This window comes from Monodelphis domestica, chromosome 4 (genome assembly GCF_027887165.1).
Source record: "Monodelphis domestica isolate mMonDom1 chromosome 4, mMonDom1.pri, whole genome shotgun sequence".
Classification (NCBI taxonomy): Eukaryota; Metazoa; Chordata; class Mammalia; order Didelphimorphia; family Didelphidae; genus Monodelphis; species Monodelphis domestica.
Window position 1 is genome coordinate 171844323 of NC_077230.1, and position 19556 is coordinate 171863878.

The window sequence follows — 19556 nt, forward strand, 5'->3', positions numbered from 1 at the left end:
GATCATGTTATTGGTATTTATCTGGCTATAACTCCTCCCACATGCTCTCTTTGACCTTCATTGAGGGTGAGTTTAGGCAGTTCTTTTATTGTAGTTATTATTAATAAAACTTTATAAAATATAATAGTTATTGATTATTAATTTTAATTATTACATTTGGCTTACCATGAAGGGATTATGAATTCTCAAAATTTTTGAGCAGATAGGCTTACAGTAAAGATAGTAAGTTTGCCGGGTCACCGCCCACCATGAGGGTCCATTGGCCAGGTCTGGCTATTCTCCTGTCCTTCCCTGCTGCCCGTGTCCTGCTCCTGCTGCTGTTTTCTGCCATCTGCTTGATCCAGCATTCTACCCAGTTGGTCAGTCTTCCTGCCTCCCAGCCCAGCTGCTCCTGATACCCCCTTGTGCACCATCCAGTGTGCTACTCCACTGCCACCTCCCACTACTATCTCTGCATCAAGTCTCTGCACAGAGGATGACGTATAAAAATCTTTCCAACCCAATCCCTTTCCACACTCCACATGGATTTTTCTAGCCTGTCCTAGCCATTTTTCATCTTGGAGAAAATAAAACTCCAACCCTTCTAGTTTTCAAGATTTTTTTTTTTAATCTGACACTGGACTTCTAGTTAAGAAGGTTATTATTCAGGTTTTTTCACAGGGAGGGCAGTTAGGCTAAATCAGTGAATTTAAGGTAATTTTTGAGAAACAAACCTTTTTTTTTTTCCCTTTCCTCTCTTGACTCAAAACACCAAACAAAAACACCATTCTTTCATATGCAAATATGCTATTGTTTTCCCTGGAGTTATGCTTCCTAACTTGTTTACTCTATAAATAGACATTATTCAGTTTTTTTTTTTTTTTTGAGAAATAATGCTCAAATAGCTTACATTTGCACATAGCTTTATAGAGCTCAAGCAGCTAAAAGTTTTGGAATGTCTTTTCTCACTACTGTTCCTGGGTACAAGGATCCTTGTGTTTGCCTTGAATAATCCTGAGAGTCTGAGGGGAGATTCATCTTCCTACATACTTTTGGCATTTGGGCCTGCCCAACCTCTACAAAACATCCAATTTGAGATCCCTCCATACTATGTTCAGTGCAAAATTTTCCCTTACTATGAAGAACTTCAGAGCTATGACAAAAGAAATGAAAATGGATGATAAACACTGCAAGAGGGGAAGGAAGCTTTAAAAGAGATCTGGAAGTTTAATGCTAAATATTTTGAGTTTATTCTCCTATAATATAAAACAAGTCTATTGGAATTGATATAAAGGATTTTGACTACACTGCCTGCCTGCATCTTCTCATTTGTTTATATTATTGTATTTATGGTTGTTTTAAGGTTAAATTTTTTAAGTTTATCTGTATTATTCTAATCAATATTTTTCTGTTATACTGAATCTTTTAAGCTACTGTTTTGCCTATATTGATCGTTAATTTGTACCTTTTCCTTTGCTGAAGAGCAAAATATTGTGTAATCCCACAGACAACTGGTCCAGACTTAGATCCATTAAGGATGACATGTTGCCTTAAAAAGCCCTGTCTGATTTTTTTTTTGCCTTTGTTACTTCTAACATTTATGATGATGGATTGACTTCATCAAAACTGGTTACAACTGAATACTACCTTTGGAGAATTTAATGAGCTAAGAATTTAAATTTTAATTTTAAGGGGTCTTCAAAAATAATTTTAGATAACTAGTGATTTCTGAATGAATAATTTTTTAGAATTTTTTTTAGAAATAGAAAATATTTTCTATTTATATTTATATTATAATCAATGTTGTATTAAAGGTAGAGAACCAAAGAGATATTCTTACCAACGTGTTTCTATGAAGCAAGAAGCAGAAAAAAGGAGCTCCTTCAAAACTCTTCAGTTTAATTTACCAGAACAATCTAGATTTATTGATGATGTTCTAGACCCAAATAAGTTTTACTTTGCTTAAAAATATCTTTACCAAGGTTGAAAGATTTCCTATATCTGTAAAAATTGTGACAAATAACCATCAGTTCATAGGGTTTTTTTATGTCATACAGTAACTTATATGAAATATGATAGTTGGTTTGTTTGCTATTGTAATTAACTGGGCTACTGTGAATTTGGGGTACTTTGGTACTTCTTTGAATGAACATTATCTACTGTATTTCTTTTTTATTCTGAAATTCATTTGTACTCACACAATGGTTCATGGCCAAGTTAAAAAGAAAATGGATCTCATTTTTTAGTGAGGAACCTTTGTATTCTACCTCTCCTTGGCCGTCACAGCATGTCACTGATTGTAAGCTATATCAATTTTTTCCCTTGCATTTGCAACTTAGTATTTCCATTTTATTTTTCTCTCCTTTTTGTTTTTAAAGCACATCAACAGTATTGAGATTTTTTTAACGTTTTTAATTTTACAGTAATATAAGCTTAAAATATATTACTCTAATGTCAATACATACCAAAAAGCTTTAGGCTATAAAAATGATGCCATTGGTCATTTAAAAGAATTATAATACTCGCTTAATAATTTTGTCTGATTCCTGAAGAGAAGGAATACAGAAAGAGCCACTGTATAGTGCTACAGAAGCACAGAGCACTTGCAGAGTGCCTATGGAGCACAAGGTCAAAGAGACCAATCCTCATGGGATTGATGTAATTTTGAGCCAAGATAAGAGGACTTGAACTTGTGTGAGGTTTGAGGTTGCAGTTGTTTAACATGTGTTAAATGAAGGACTTCCTTGAGCACATTCTAACAAGCATCGCCTTTTGCTGCCATCCTGGCTCCCATTTGCTGTTGAAATCTATTTCCTTTTCTGTGTTTCATAGTATGGCAAACTTTCTATAATCTCAGCTACTGACTGGGTAAGAGCATAATTACTTAAATCATTTTCATTGGGCCCTGATTCAAGGACATGTTATATGTTTGTTTTTACTTTACTTAAATTTTTTGAGACATTAGACTTTTACATTTTGTATTATATCCACAAGTTATTTTTCTCTTTTATTTGGATCTGTTGATGTTTTTTTTATTTTCTTTTGCAAATTGATTCATATATCTTATCATATTTTTATCATATAACTCATCCATGCATCCTTGAGTGATCCCTGTGTTATTGTTTGAAGTTTGACTTAAATTTAAGCAGTTTTAGGATAAGAAACGTGCTACCTCCTAGAATCAAGAATGCACCATGAAGATAGATGCCTGCAGAGACTACATGTTGCACCAGAAGATCCAGAGTGAACTTTGGGATGTGAATTGAAATATGGGAGATTGAAATGCCTTTGTTTTGAATGTATACTCTTATGCCAAATGGGATCACCCCCAAATTGGCTTTTTGTCAACCTACCTAGTAATCATTGGTTTTATTCTTTTATTTTTTCCTTTTATCCACAAATTATTGCAATTTTTAAGTTGATTATGCTTCTATAATTCTTTTGGAGATGATCACAAAGGGGGTGTATATAAATGGAGATTTTTGAACCTTTGACCTCATTCCCCAGAAGTCCTTAGTATTTCCCAAAATTACCTATAATTTATCCTGCTGCTTCACTTTGGCAAGATCATGTTATTGGTATTTAACTGGCTGTAACTCCTCCCACATGCTCTCTTTTTTCATGCAACAGGGCTGAGTTCAGGTACTTTCTTTTGCTTTAGTTATTATTAATAAAGCTTTTAAAATATAATAGATATTACATATTTATTTTAATCTTTACAAAATTGAGGGAATACCCATCAATTAAGAAATGGCAGGAAGAGTTTTGGTACATGATTGTGATGGAATATTTTTGTGCTATAAGAAATATAAGTAGAACATAGGATTTAAAAGATTAGCCATTTCCAGAAATAGAACTGATGAAATCTGAATGCCAATGAAAGTGTAATATTTTTAAACTTTATTTTTCATTGTTTTGGCCATGATTTCTTTCACATAACATTGTGATATGTTTTGCATGAATGTACATGTATACATTAAGTTTAAAATGGTTTCCTTTTTATTGAGGAGGGAAATGAGGAAGGGAAAACTTATTTTTTTAATTTAACTTTTTTATATGTAATTTGAAAAAAATAAAATAGTTAAAGAAAAAGGGTGTCAACACATGAAAAAATATTGAAAAAATAAATTGACTTAAATAGTATATTTTAGGAATTTTTTAATGTACAATATCCATAATTTATAAAAACAGATACAGAAATCTGAAAAAATCCCCACTATAACTTCAAAGAAGAACTCAAGATTTAGTGTTGTTAGAAATATAATATTTAAATTCAAACATTATAATAATATTGGATGGGGAATAGAAAACATAATATTTTGGGTACCAGTGGATTTTTCAAGGAGGAAGAAGAGATTAGAATATACGATTTATGAGGTTAAGATGGATGGCCATGAATTCAGGATTGTCTACCCAACCAAATTAAGCATGATCTATCAAGGAAGATAATGTATATTTGAAAACCAAATAAATGCTAGAGTTAACAAAGAGACATATCCTGGTCTGAGAAACCATCTAACAACAAATATCAACCAAAGCTAAACAGATAAATACTTAAAACAACATAAAATCATTGTTAACTATATATAAGTCCTCAGCCTATTGCAGAGGCTATATTCCTAATAGTTTCAGATATTTTCAGAGAACTAGGTTGAATAAAAATAAGAAGAAATATTTTTCAACAAAAAAAATAATAACTGAACTAAGTGATCTGAAAGTAAGGCTTCTGTCTTTTATAGAGGATGTATCCAAAATAAAGCAATCAACATAATAATGTCAGTCAAAAGAATATGTTAGACTGGTTCTCTTCAATTTTTGATTAATAATAGAAACTAAATATTAGAAACATATATGCCCTTTTGATATAATAACTAATTTAAAAAACACACTAAGTAATGCTAAATAAAAATGCTAAATAAAAAAAAAAGAATAGCCTCTTCCATAAAGAGGAAAAGAAGATTAAGAAATGGATTAAAACATAAAATTGAACAATATGCTCTTTCCAAAAAAAAAATCATTATCTAGAATTATGTAAGTAGGTTCTAAATTAAAAGGTTTTAAAAATATGTCCTACATGTATAAAGTTATTCATAGTAGTATTTTATATGGTAGTTAGGAAAGAGAAAAACTATTGTCTATTTACAGCTAAACAACTTATGGTATGTAGGGTGTAATAGACTACTAATGCATTGTTAAAAATGATGAATACCAAAAATAATTTAGAAACAAAAGGGAAAACATATGAAGGGATAGAAACTGCAGGAAGCTAAATCAGGACAATTATATATATATATATATATATAATTACCAATATGTAAATGGAAAGGTAAAAAGTAAAATGAATGCTGTTTGTTTATAACAATAAAACTTGAACCTAGAAATGAGTGAAGAAAAATAATCTTTTCATTGCAGAAATAAGACACAATGGAATGGAATTTTAGCCTCTCAAACATTTGACATGCCATCTGATTTTGCACTAAATATTTAATAATTGTTCAAAAAGGAGGCAAATATCTAACAGTATGTCCTACAATGGTGTGGGAAGGAAATCACTTTAAAGGACTGATATATATTAATTTAAGGTCACCAAGGAATTCAGCTATGTAATTCCTAAATGAAAACTCAAGTCAGCAGTCAACCTTTTATGGAGTTTAATTATAAACAGGAGGAAGAAAGGTATTAGAGATAGAGAGAGAGAGGGAGAGAGAAAGGGGAGAGAAGGGAATAGGGCTTAAATACCCCTTCTGTTTAGGCTGGGCCAAAAGGCCCAAGCCCTTATAGCTGAGGCAAAGAAAAGAGATCAGTCCCTATCACTCACGTGACCAAAATGGAGAAACAGTCTCAGGGGCCTCCACCTCCAGCTTCCTTCAGAGCAAGCTTCTCAGAGCACAACCTCTCAGAGCAAAACCTCTCCAACCAACCACCCCTAGTCCTCAGACCCCTCTATCTTTAAGGAAACCATCCAAGTTCCCTCCCCTCAGTTCTCACATCTACCAATCACTGTCCATGTCTTCCCTGTGCCAATGGTGGCTTTAGCTTAACCCAGGACCGCCCAGAGGTCTGTGGCTTTGCACATGTCTGTTGAAGGTCATATTCTCAAATAATTAAATCTTGATCCTTTGCTGCAGCCCTTCCTAAATCCTGTTACCCTGAGTAGGGTGGAGATTGGAATAATTAAATTTTGATCTATGCTGCAGCCCTTCCTAAATCCTGTTAGGACTGAGTAGGGTGGAGATTGTAATTTCCAAGACCTGGTTCTGTCATTCCAAGTATCTCTATTGTATCAATTCTAAAATCAATCATGACTCAAAGAACTTCCTGTTCTATGCTTAAGCATAGGTCAAAGCCCTTTCCATTGTTCAGCAAAAGGTTTCTGTCCTAAAGTAATCTTAAGAAGGGAGGAGGAGGAACCTTCCATGCCAAAGGGGTTCACATTCCAATAGACTATCAGTAAGAAAATTTCCAAGTATGAAATTTCCCAATGGTGAAATTTCCAACATTTATAAGTCTAAGAAATTTTAAGGTTTACAACGGTCACATCTATCTGATGCCTTAAGGTATGAAAAATACTTTTCTTACATTATTCCATTTAATTCTTACAATAAACCAGTGAGATAAATACTATAACCATTTTTTCCCAATTTTTACAGATAAGGAAAACTAATGCTCAGAAATGTTAGACTAGATTGCCATTCTGTTCTTTTCTAACACTAATCTACACAATGAAAATTTTAAAATAATTAGGTAAATTAAAGCAAAAATGAACAAATGGATATTGTTATGGGGGACTTTAGAGGGCTAATCCCTCAGGCATTTGGTGGGGTGAGGTGGTCATCTGACTGGGGTCTGCCTGGAGGCATAAAGATTCATCTCTTTGTCAATCTTAAATCCAGAGGACAATCAAGGAGACTAAACATCTCAGGACCCCAGAGGGTCATTGGGTGTTTATTGTTTCAGAGTCACGAGCAAGGGAGTTTCGCTGATAATAGTTTGCCTGGGTTTCTGGGGGTACAGTGCCCATGTCATCTTTCCCCCTCTCCTAATATGTAAAGGAAAAGGGATGATAGTCTCAGTCTTCAGTAACTTCTTCAGATCTGAGAATGGGCATAGAGTTGCCCCTGCCTAATGTTAGGAGAGAGAGATATTGACTGTAGGCAATGTCCAGAGCTTCAGACTGGGATGGTTGCCGAAGTTATGGTGGCATCTGGTATCTGAGTGGCTCCCATGAGTGCTTTTACTCTAGAAGCAACTAGAGAGATGAATCAGAGAATTATATGTCCATTTGGCTGGGTATGCATGATTTAAAACATAGGAGAAAACCTGAATTTTAAGGAAAGAAATAGTTATGGTCAGTTAGTTAAGAGCTAAAGTAAAAAGGGGTTAAGATAAAAGGGGAGGAAAGTCTGTTGGCAGAGGGTCTTAGGGACATGTCCTCAGTGAATGCCTGGGTCCTAGGTAGCTGGGAATCTGCTTGGAGATATGAAGGATATGTCTAGCGACTGCTTCACCTAATGGGCAGACAGGAGGGGAGAGTCAGCCCCTAAGATAGAAGTGTAGAAACCAGACCTAGGGCAAACACTAGAACACCAGATAGAAACAGAGAAAATTAGTACAATAGCAATTGATATTACACATTTGCATTTGGTATCTTAGCCAACAGACTTCATCTTCAGAAATCATCTTCTGACAGGAATAGATCCCTTTAGGAAATTGGATTCCTGAATTGTTTGCAGAGTTAGTATGTGATGCTTCTGTCAAAGAATGTCCTTTTGCAAAGTACACATTAACTATAACATCTATAAACACTTAAGTAACAATATTTTACAGATGAATGTCTTTACCCCAGATTCTGGGGAAAATTCAGGAGAGCTTTGAGCTATTCCAAACTCAAGATCCAAACTTCAATTAAGGCTGCAAATACAAGCCATCAATTAATAAACTTCACCTACTTCTCAAAGTATGTTCCCTAACAGTTTGAGAATGTTCAATTATTAATCTAATAGGTTGTTTGGGGAAATGGAAACTTTAATTTTCCAATTTGCATTATGTGCTGATTATGGGAATGTCATGAAGGAAGAAGGTCCATAAGGGAAAATATCTCCTCATGTCACAAAGGACACAGTGAGTGGCTTCATGTACAAAGCAAGGGTGTCACTGCCGTTATTGTTTCACTCAAGGATTAGCAGCCTATATAGTCAGTTAAGTCCAGGCCAAGGTAAGCCTTGAGCTGCCTTCTCTAATAATCCTAGGACTTTCTCTCTCCTTTGAGGACTTTGTCACCATTAGGTGCCTGAAGCCTTCTTTTTCCTTAAAGGACAAGTCTCACCCATTACAGCTCAGAGAAATTCTACTCATCAGAAGTCCAGAAACAAATTTCCATACCCTCAAACAAGTTTTTTCTGACCATTTGTCCTCTCTAAGGATTCCTTAAAGCCTATGAGTCTGCATTATAGCAATTATTCCTACATATTTTGGAAATAATTCATTTATCACATTTTAGTCACAAAACCTGAACAGGAATGTTGAATTCATTAGCTCTATAGTAAATACAAATCTGGGCTAGATCAAATCCTGACCTTAGGCCATCTGAAGAAACTAAGACAAGACCAGTCAGGAATCTCTCTAAGGAATTTTCAGAGAAATTCCAGAATTATTTGTGATTTTACAAAACTACATACATCAATTCTAGAAATTATCCCTAAGTTAAAGATCCATTTATGAGAGAACATCTATCTGTTCTCTTTCACCTTCTCTCTCTCTCTCTCTCTCTCTCTCTCTCTCTCTCTCTCTCTCTCTCTCTCTCTCTCTCTGTCTCTCTCTCTCTCTCTCTCTCTCTCTCTCTCTCTCTCTCTCTCTGTCTCTCTGTCTCTCTGTCTCTCTGTCTCTCAGTCTCTCTCACTTTTTCTCTCTCTCTCTCTTTTCCTTCAAAACCCTCTGCTTAAAAAGCAGAACACAACTTCCATTCTTCCTTCACAAACCCGCATACTCAAGCTTTATGGACTTTAGATCAAAGTCCCTCTTCTGAATTCAAACCCAACATACCTTCTCTACTTTCTCTGGCTTGCTTTTACCATCATAAGTCAACCAAACATTCCATTGGTATCACTTCAATTGCTAACCAGTAACCAAAAGAATTTTGATTTAAAGGATCATTGAAATACTGTATCTTTAGCATATTATCATCATAGTATCATCAGTTATAAATTTAAGTTCATTAGAACAAATTGGTAAACTGAGGGAACCACTGAGTATTGAACAAAATCTATGGTAGAGTCAGGTTTACAATGAGATTTTGCTTACATCCAAACAATATTTGAAATACATATTTTAGCAGCAACTCACATAGCATTTCAAAAAAACTTTTCATAAAGCATTTAGTATTACAGCATCTATTTTAAATTTAGAGATTTGAAACCTTTAAGGACAGTAAACCTTAAAGCAAGCCTTTTGATAAGCAGGCTATTTTCAAGACAAAGAAGTTAAATGTAATAATAAAGTTAGTCCAACTTTAATACACTGGGATGAAAACCATTGAGATGAAAACCATTTGATAATTAAAAACATTTTTTTTTTGGTAAGTTTAAACACTTAAACCCATTTTACAAAACTGACCCATGGCTTTTCTATACAAACTGAAATTTCACTGTCTGACAAAATTAAAATTAGGATGTTCTTTTCTAAACCCATATATATACATGATCAGAATTTTGAAATAAAATACCAATAAATACCTCTAATAGATTTAAGCATTACTTCCTTTTGACTAGCAGAAAGGTAAAGGAGATTTATCAGATCTTCTTATCTCTCCCTATTTACCTCAAAACAAGATAATTCATAGGTTGTTCTACAAGTTGAAAAAAACCTTAGTTTTAAAAGTGTAAGACATTTAAAAATCCCCAAAATAGGGCTTTCTCACCAGTTGTCTTTATGTTCAGAATCAACCCTAGAGGAAAAGGCAGATCTGATCAGTGAACTGATAACTTCCTGGTTTCCTTTTCCCCATCTCCGCCTGGATTTCTCAGCCGGCCCTTGCCTTAAAATTCAAGTAAAAAGTAGAGTTTGGAGAACTGGGAGCCTAAAGTGGGGATAAATTTAAAAGATAAGAAGCTTCTATCCATAAAATATTTCCAATTGCCATCTGGTGTTAGAATTTAGGGTAACAAAGAGCCAATTTCCTCATTTTTTTTCTCCTTGATGTTGCTCAGCTATTTAACATGAAAGAAAACAAACAAATGAACAAACAAAAAGAAATCCAACTGAATTTTCTCTCAGGCTGCTTAGACTTGATCTTATCCCAACAGGAGAGGCCTGCAAGCATGCTTCTCCCTTTGTCTTAATTGGGTTGGCTAGTCCCTATCTGGCTTGACCTCAGCCTGAAAAAAAAATTCAATTGTGAGTAGAGGATGATATTAAAATTTTAGGGTGCTATGGATAGGCCATGCCTCTTGCTTACTAAGGATGTAAAGTGGCCAATCAACATTACAAAAAGAAATTGGTTGCTTTTTCTTTAAGCTGTTTAGTGCCTATTTTTTTTTCCAATTTTTAAGTATATGCCCCAAAGGGGAATCTTGGGGGTACTCTCTGTCTCTGTCCCATTTAGATGCGAGATGACCAATTCCACACTGGACAGTCAACAACTGTGCGTCCACAGAGGTTGCCGGACCAAGAGCACTCAGTTCAACACTGAGGTGAGGAGACTTCCCACACACCAGAAAGGATTCCAGTATAAGGGGGAGCCGACAGATAGACCCCAGACTCCAGTGGCCAGACTGATCTGAGGCTGATGAGAGAGAGAGCACAAAAGAGGTCCAACAAAGATATCACCCAAAAGATGGAGGTTTCAGGAGTCAAAGAAAAGGTTCCTTCCTACCTGAGAAGCTGTGGTTTCATGGATAATTCGGAGTACAGGAGTAGCTTTCAGGAAAGCCAAAAACATTGGACATCAAAATGTTATGGGCAGGAAGGATACCTTTTGCAAGCATGCAAGACTCCGAAACTGCTTAAAAACAAAAAGAAATGTATTAATTTAGGGAGTAATGTTGAGAATGGCCAGGATGATAGCAAGGTGGGACAGCAAGATGGGGAGCAGTTCCTGGGAGGACAGCATGGATGGAAAGGCTGTCCCCCAGACAACATCAGTTCTGGGATTTTTATACTCTTACAACAGATGATTTGACTTTAGAGTGCTAATCCCTCAGACATTTGGTGGGGTGAGGTGGTCATCTGACTAGGATCTGCATGGAGGCATAAAGATTCATCTCTTTGTCCATCTTAAATCTAGAGGACAATCAAGGAGGATAAACATCTCTGGACCCTAGGGGGGTCATTGGGTGTTTATTGTTTCAGAGTCAAGAGCAAGGGAGTTTCCCTGATAATAGTTTGCCTAGGTTTCTGGGGGTACAGTGCCCATATCAGATATATATATATTTATATTATAATATATATTAAAATAAATAATATTTATATAAATATTTTTATATTTATATAAATATAAAATAAATATTTATATATATAAATATTATATATATAAAATAAATATTTTATATTTATATAAATTATATATATATATATATATACATATATATATATTTTACTAGCAGGATATCCTGCTAGTAAAATATCAATGCTTCTAAAAATAACATAAAATGTAATGAAATAGTATTCAAAATTCCAAAAATTTGCTATGACAGAATTAGATTAAGATAGAGCAAAATTCATGTGGAAAAATGGATTAGATTACTAAGAATTTTGAAAAAGAAAATTAAGAACTCCAGGCAAAATGGCAAAATTTAAGGTAACCTATTACAGAATAACCTCCTCTTCATGAGACTAAACAGCATAGCACTCAAAATTAAAAGTAAAAAAATACATGAAATGGAGATGAAAATTAAAAGAACAATTAGCTAATTTTTATAGAAAAAGCAATGAAACAATCTTAGTAGTCTAAGTCTTTTGATGCTCCTGCCCTTGTCTTCCTACTTGCAAAGTTACATTGACCTGGAATGGTTCTGTATCCATTGTGATAATTGTAGTTTTAGACAGCAACTTTTGGAGTATACCCCTTGGCAGTGTCCTGGAGGGACACAACTCCCAGAGTAGATTGAAGTCTATTAATCAGAGTAGCCCCAAAGCTTAATAGGAAGGAACAGGATAGCAGGAGAAGAATGTGGAGCCCAAGGGTAGAAGAATGTGAAGGAGGGAGGATCCCAGGAGAAAAATAGTGATTACAACTATTTAATATAGTACTAGAGAAAACAGCCAACAGCAAGAGTGAGAGAAAGGTGGAAAGGAGAACATATTGCAATGGCTTCCTATAGTTTCCTTTCAGCAGTATTCCAGGAGACACTCCCTCAAACCTTTCACAATCAGATTAGGGATTGAAGAAAGTTAGCATAAGAGAGGAGGCTAGAGTGCAAAAGAGAACTGGGAAAAGTAAAGAATATGTCAACTACTTCTCAAAGTAGTTGACTTTGAGACAAATATGTCTCAAAGTCTTCTGTAGCCATATCCCATAACCTTGAATACCACAGAATTCATCCAATCCCATTTGGTCTAAGAGAATAGAAGACCGGCAAGAAGAAAAGAAGAACTGAAGAAGAGGCATAAATAGGCCTGGGGAAAGGGGAGGGGTTAAAATAACTAGTGAAAAAAAGGGAATCAGAATAATAACAAAATAAAAGTGCTTTCTCAAGGAATGTGATTAACAACAAAAGGCACTGAATCAGTCCCTTGAGAAAAGATAAATCATTAAAATAAATTTTGCAACTTCCTTAAAATTACACCAGAGCAACTCCAAAAAATTCAGGAAGAGAAATGAAATAATAAAGTGAAAATATCCAATAAATTACAACTCTGAAAGAAAAAAAATTCACAAATCAAAGTAGAGAATAGAGATTATAAACAAAACATTCTGCATAGTAGATTTTATACAAAATAAAACAGAAAATAAAAGAACTGGAATTCAAAAAAGTAGATTGAAGGAAAGTTAATTGAACAAAAGCAAATTACAAATTAAATTGAAAAAACACATGAAGACTCTACCAAAAATAATTGCTAACCTTGAAGATAGAATAAGGAGTGTTAACCCAGGGATTTGGGGTCTTCTAGAATAACATAATACAAAGAAAAACCTGAATAAAATCCTAAAACTTTTAACATTATAAATTCACAGAAACAATGGAAACAGAAGAATACAGTTCATGAACATCCAAGGAATGCTGACATAAAAACACTTCAAGTTTCACTCATAAATATATGTGTGTAAATCATGTTGGATGTATTTAAGGAAAAGAAACCTTTCATATCCAAAGGATAATCAAGTAGAACAAAACATACCTTGTCTCTGATAAATCAAAGGAAAGATGAAATATCATATTCCAAAAAACAAAGAAGTTTGTATTATTCCTAACTACAAAATTGAGCCTAATCATAAAATAAAATAAGTTGAAATTCAGCAAAATGGAAAAATTAGAATCATTCTTTTAGATGATCCCAGAGACAAGCACACATTTATACCAATACAAACCAAACATACAAATCAGTTCAGCAGAAATAATTTAGATATATTCACATAGCAATGAAAAACTAAGAAGTGAAATATATTTTTCATGTGACAAGGCATAAGTATGGGTGAAGGAAGTTTTTATAATATGTATAAAGATATAGATATAGATATATAAAAATTATAAACAGAGATTTTATATATGCTATATATATAATTAATAAAATTTTAATAATGACCCTAGCAAAAGGTAATAAAATAATTAGTAGAAAAAATTAACTAATAGTTCAAGGACAAAAAAAAATTATTCTCCCACTAGTAAATACTGTTACTGGAGATATATAATACAGAAATTCATCAGAAAAAAGAAAAAGTGTGGCTTATGGGCATTCAGGAGGAAAAACAGGTTGGAACTCAAAAGGAGAAGTGGTTGGGAAGCTTTCAAATTTATCATCTGACATAGGGATGGTGGTAGAAAAAATATTAATAGAACACTAAGAAATACATCACAGAATAAAGAATCTTGCATACTCTAAGCAAAATATAATATTCTGGCAGTATCATAAGAGAATTAATAGGAGAAGGAATTATATGAAGAAAGAAGTAATAAGAGAAGGTGAGAAAGATTATATAAGGGATTTTGTTGAGATTGAAGGAGTCATTGAATACTTTGAAAATGCTCAAAAATAAAGGAATACCTCTGAGTTAGGGTTTTGTTTCTAAACATTTACTTCTACTAGTGGTTGGAAACTGGGAAGTACATGTTTTAATTTTTGTCTGCATCAGTTTCCTCATCTATGAAATAAGGATAGTAATAGCAACTGTCATGCAGAGTTCTTATAAGGATAAAATGAATTAAAATTTTCATCACTAGTATATAAGTACTAGCTATATAAAGGAAGGCCAGCATGATATTAAAAGGAAGACATGAGGAGGGAAAAGGCAGAGAAAAGGAATGGATCCAATAGACTTGGGTGACAGAACTCTTCCTACTGAATCCTACTGCACTACAGTTTTTGTAAAGGAGTAGTATAAAGGCATTTGTTGGAAAGGGATATTACATATTAATGTCAATGAAATTTGGGAAATGGATGCAATTTGAAGAGAAGACAAATGGAATTGGGTACTTCACTCTTAAGGAACAGGTCATATCCAAACTAGGTTCATTTCTTTTTTTTTAAAGATCAATAACCAGGCAATTCAGAGAAAAGATATAGATAGAATTTAACTAGATTTTATAGTTTTATAATTTTAACATATTCAAAAAAAGTTAACATGGTACTTTTTTGTGGACAAGATGGAGAGAAGTGCAGTAGATATTAGTACACTGGAGTAAAATGATAAATGATTAATGATCAAACCAAAAAAGATTATTTACAAAGAGGCCTATATTGGTATACTCCAGATTTGCACTTCTATAATTTATTTTGACAAATAGCTTGAATGAATGCTTTAACATCTTATTAAATCTCCAGATTATAGATAAGTGAAGGAACAACTTACATGAAGAATGATAAAATTGGGATCCCACAAGATTTAGATATGCTAAAATCATGGATTAAGTCAAAAAAGATGAATTTATTAAATAATATTAACCAATGGTTTATCTATTTTGTTGGGAAGGTTTCATAAAATTGCCTCAGCTTTATTCATTATTTCAGTTTTTCTTACATTCAATTTTAATCAATATCACTTTTAATTTTTAAGATTTCAACTTTGTGTTTAATTAAAGATTTTTAAATTGTTTCTAGTGTTTTAAAAACTTTTTTATGCCCAATTCATTGATCTGTTATTTCTATATGTATTAATAGAAGTATTTAGAGATGTAAAATTTCTTCTAATATTGCTTTTACTATATCCCATAGTTTTTGACATATTATTATCATCATTCTTTTTAATAAAATTATTTATTATTTCTGTAACTTGTTCTTTAACCCACTCATGTTTTAAGATTAAGTTATTTAGTTTCTGATTAATTTTTACTTTGTGTTCTGTGGTCTCTTATTAAATATAATTTTGTTGCATTAAGATATAAAAAGGATGCATTTAACATTTCTGTTTTTCTGCATTTAACTATAAACTTTTTGTAACCGTATAGGGTGGATTTTTATAAAGGTAACCTACACCATTGAAGAAAAAGCATATTCTTTTATCTCCTCAGTCAGTTTTCTCCAGATATCTATCAATACCTAGCTTATCTAAGATTTTATAATCTCTTTGACTTCTTTTTTATTTATTGTTTTATTTATATTTATCTGATTCTGAGAGGTGAACGTTTAAATCACCCCAGGATTATAGTTTTGATATTTATTTCCATTGTGATTTATTTGAATTTTCCTTTAAATGTTTGGATGCTGTAATATTTATTGCATATAGGTTTACTATTGATACTATTTCATTATCTATGATGCCTTCTTTTTTATTTCTTATTTTTATTTTTAAAAAATTTTATTTGACCAATTACATATAATAATAATTTTCCATGTAAGTTTCCTGAAGTTATATGACCCAAACTGTCTCTCTCTCCTTGCCTTCCCTCTTCCCTCTTCCTAGAGCTAGTAAACAATTTGATCCGTCTTATACATGTGTTATCATGCAAAACAAATTTGTATAGTGTTCATTTTTGTAAGAAAATACTTATATGAAATAAAAACCCCAAAATGAAAATCCAAATAAACTAAAAGAAAAAAATGCATGCCTTGATCTGCATCCCAACTCCAACAGTTCTTTCTTTGGAGGTAGACAACATTCTTAGATATAAGTGACTTGGAATTGTCCAGGATCATTATATAGATGAAAGTAGCTTAGTCCTTCATAGTCGATCATTTCACAATATTGCTGTAACTATATATAATCTTTTCCTGGTTCTGCTTATTTCATTCTGCTTCAATTAACATAGATATGATGCCTTTTAATATGATATAATTTTCCCATTCATTTCTTTTAACTAAATCTATTTAGTCTTAGCATTTTCTGAGATCATGATTGCTGCTCTTGCTTTTTTTGTATTAGGTAATGCATAATATATTCTATTCATCCTTTTTTTTAGCTTTCTGTCTTTCATTTTTAGATGTCTTTCTTGTAAATAACATACTGTTCAGTTTGGATTTTTGTCCATTATACTATGTTTCCATTTTATGAGTGAATTTATCTCATTTACATTCAAAGTTATAATTACTAGTTGTGTATTTGCCTCCATTCTATTTTTCCTTATTGTTTTTCCTTCTTTCCCTCTATTTTTACCTATCCCTCTTCAGAAATCTAATTATCTTCTCAATACCACCTCCTTATTCAAAACCCTTCTAAGTCCCTTCCTTATGCTCTCCTCTTGCTTTCCTAATTCTAATTCAGCCCATCCTTCTAAGGGTTCCTTCCTTCTTCTTCCTCGTTTTTAATCGGTTCACCATACTGAGACTTGCACTTATCCTATCCCCTCATGCTGCTATTTATTTGTAAGTCAAAAATACTTTTACCCTTCTAGATGTACGTGTTATTCCTTCTTTGATCCAGATCTGATAAGAATGAAGTTCTAGCATTATTAGTCCTCTAACCCTTCTTCCCCTTCACTATAACAGTTGTTCTATTCATACCTCTTTTGAATGAGATAATTATTCCATTTTACCTCTTCCTACACAATTTTCTTTTATTTTTTGCTCATTCCATTTTATTCAACTTAACCCCCAAACCTTCTATCTATACGTGTTCTTTCAAACTACCCAAGAAATGATGTCATTCTTAATGATTACAAAAAAAAAACATTTTTTCCACAAACATTTTGACTGCATTGAATCCCTTATAATTGGTCTTTCATTTTCATCATCTTATATTTCTCATAATTCTTATATATCAAATTTTCTATTCAATTCTGGCCTTTTCCCTAGGAATAATTGAAACTCTTTTATTTGTTAAATATCCATTTTCCCCTTTGTATTATTATACACAGCATTACTGGATAGGTTATTCTTGGTTGTAAACCTAGCTTCTTTGCTCTTCAAAATATTGTGTTCCATATCCTTTGCCCTTTTTTCTTTATCCTTTTAATATAGACACAGATACGTCTTGTGTTATCGTGACTGTAGCTATACCATATTTAAATTATTTCTCAGTAGTTGCTTATGGTATTTGCTCCTTAACCTAGGAGCTATGAAACTGAGCTCTAATGTTCTTGTGAGTTTTCATCTTGAAGTCTCTTTCATATAGTGATTGGTGGATTATTTCTATTTTTATTTTACCATTTATTTCCTAAAACTTTAGGACAATTTTCTTTAATAATTTTAATAATGAGATATTTCATACTCTCTTCTATTTTTTAAATATTTTATTTTGTTTTATTACTTCTTTTTGTCTTAAAAAGTCATTGGCTTTTCCTTGCCAAATTCTAATTTTTGAAGTTATTTTCTTGAGTGAATTTTTGGAACTTTTTCTAACTAGTTGACCTTTTACATGATTTTCTCAATTTTCTTGCATTGCTCTTTTTTCCCCTCTTACTTTTTCCTTGAACTCACTCATTTGAGTTTTAATGTTCTTTTCACATGTTTCCAAAAACTCTTTTGGAGCATTTTGAGATTCTGTCCATTTTGCATTTAAATGTACATTTCCATTTTTTAAATTTTATTTTTCTCAATTTTAACCCCAATCTTTTCTATCACTGTAGTTGCTATTTGTAGTGTTCTTTATCTTTTGCTTGTTGTTGTTTGTTTGTTTGTTTTAATTTTAACAGGTGGTCTATTTCTTAATTTGTAATTTTGTACTAGTGACTGGCTCTGCCCCCACAGAGTGGGGCATAATGTCTCTGATTTTAGATTGACTTTCTTTGAGGAAAACTTTCCTTACAATCCAGGGCAATTGGCCTATTTAGTAGGTTCTCCACCCAACCCCAACTAATGAAAAGTTCTTATGCAAAGGCTAGCTGACTATGTCAAGTAATAATGTAAAAGATATTCAGGTTTGGGTTATATACTATTGACTTTTGAGGTCCCTTCCAACTCTGAGATAAGTAAGTTTGAATGTCAATTAGCAACCAACATTTGCTTCTGTCAGTCAACTAACATTTATTAAACATCTACTATGCTTCCTGTGCTATGTCACTGAATTCTTCAACATTGTTTTCTATTCTAGTTCTTCTAAAACAACATTTTTCACCTACAAAGGATAGAAATCTAAAGGTTTGCATTTTTAAAAATTAAACCACAATTCATAAAATGTCTGTAATGAATAGACTCATTTTGATTTTAAAGTGTGTCCTTTGGCTTTTGCTGTGCCAAATTGTATTAGAAGGGGGAAAGGGAACATGAGACAACGTAACTATCTTGAAATTTTCATCAGCCTTACATAGAAAAGTGCAGAGTTCAATTCAGCAATGAAATTTTGAGTGACAGTCTCTTCTTTGCTTCACAACTCTCAGTATTTAAAAATATACATGCCAAATAAAAAGTAGTTATTTTTATTTGACAAGATGAAAATTAGTACAAAAAGCTCTCCTGCATTACAAGACAGAAGTAGGGCCAATTAACTTAATGCTTGAAGATTTTCATTTACAGATGCTTATTTTCATGAACTTTTAATATTAAGAGAACATTTTTTCTTTTTTAATAAACCTGGAAAGAAATCACATATTGAATAGTTATTGTGATACTAAGGGTTTAAGTGGAAATTTATGACAATATAATATTTTTGTATGATATAAATTTTCAAATTTGTTCCTCTACCCTAATAGATTGTATGTTTATTGAGTGCAAAAAGCATGCCTTGGTTATCTTCCTAGTTCTTATAACACATACCATATTACTGAAGTAATGTTCATTTTGTGGTTGTTGAATAAAAGAATGAATAAATGAATGAATAACTAAATAAAATCCTAAACATAAACTATTCTTTTACAATGCTTACCTTCTGTCTTAGAATCACTACTGGGTTTTTGGTTCCAAGGCAGAAGAGTGGTAAGGATTAAGCAATGGGGACTAAGTGATTTGCCCAGGGTTACACAGCTAGGAAATGTCTGAGGCCAGATTTGAACCCCCAACCTCCTGTCTCTGAGTCTGGCTCTCAAACCACTGAGCTACCCAGCTGTCCCAAA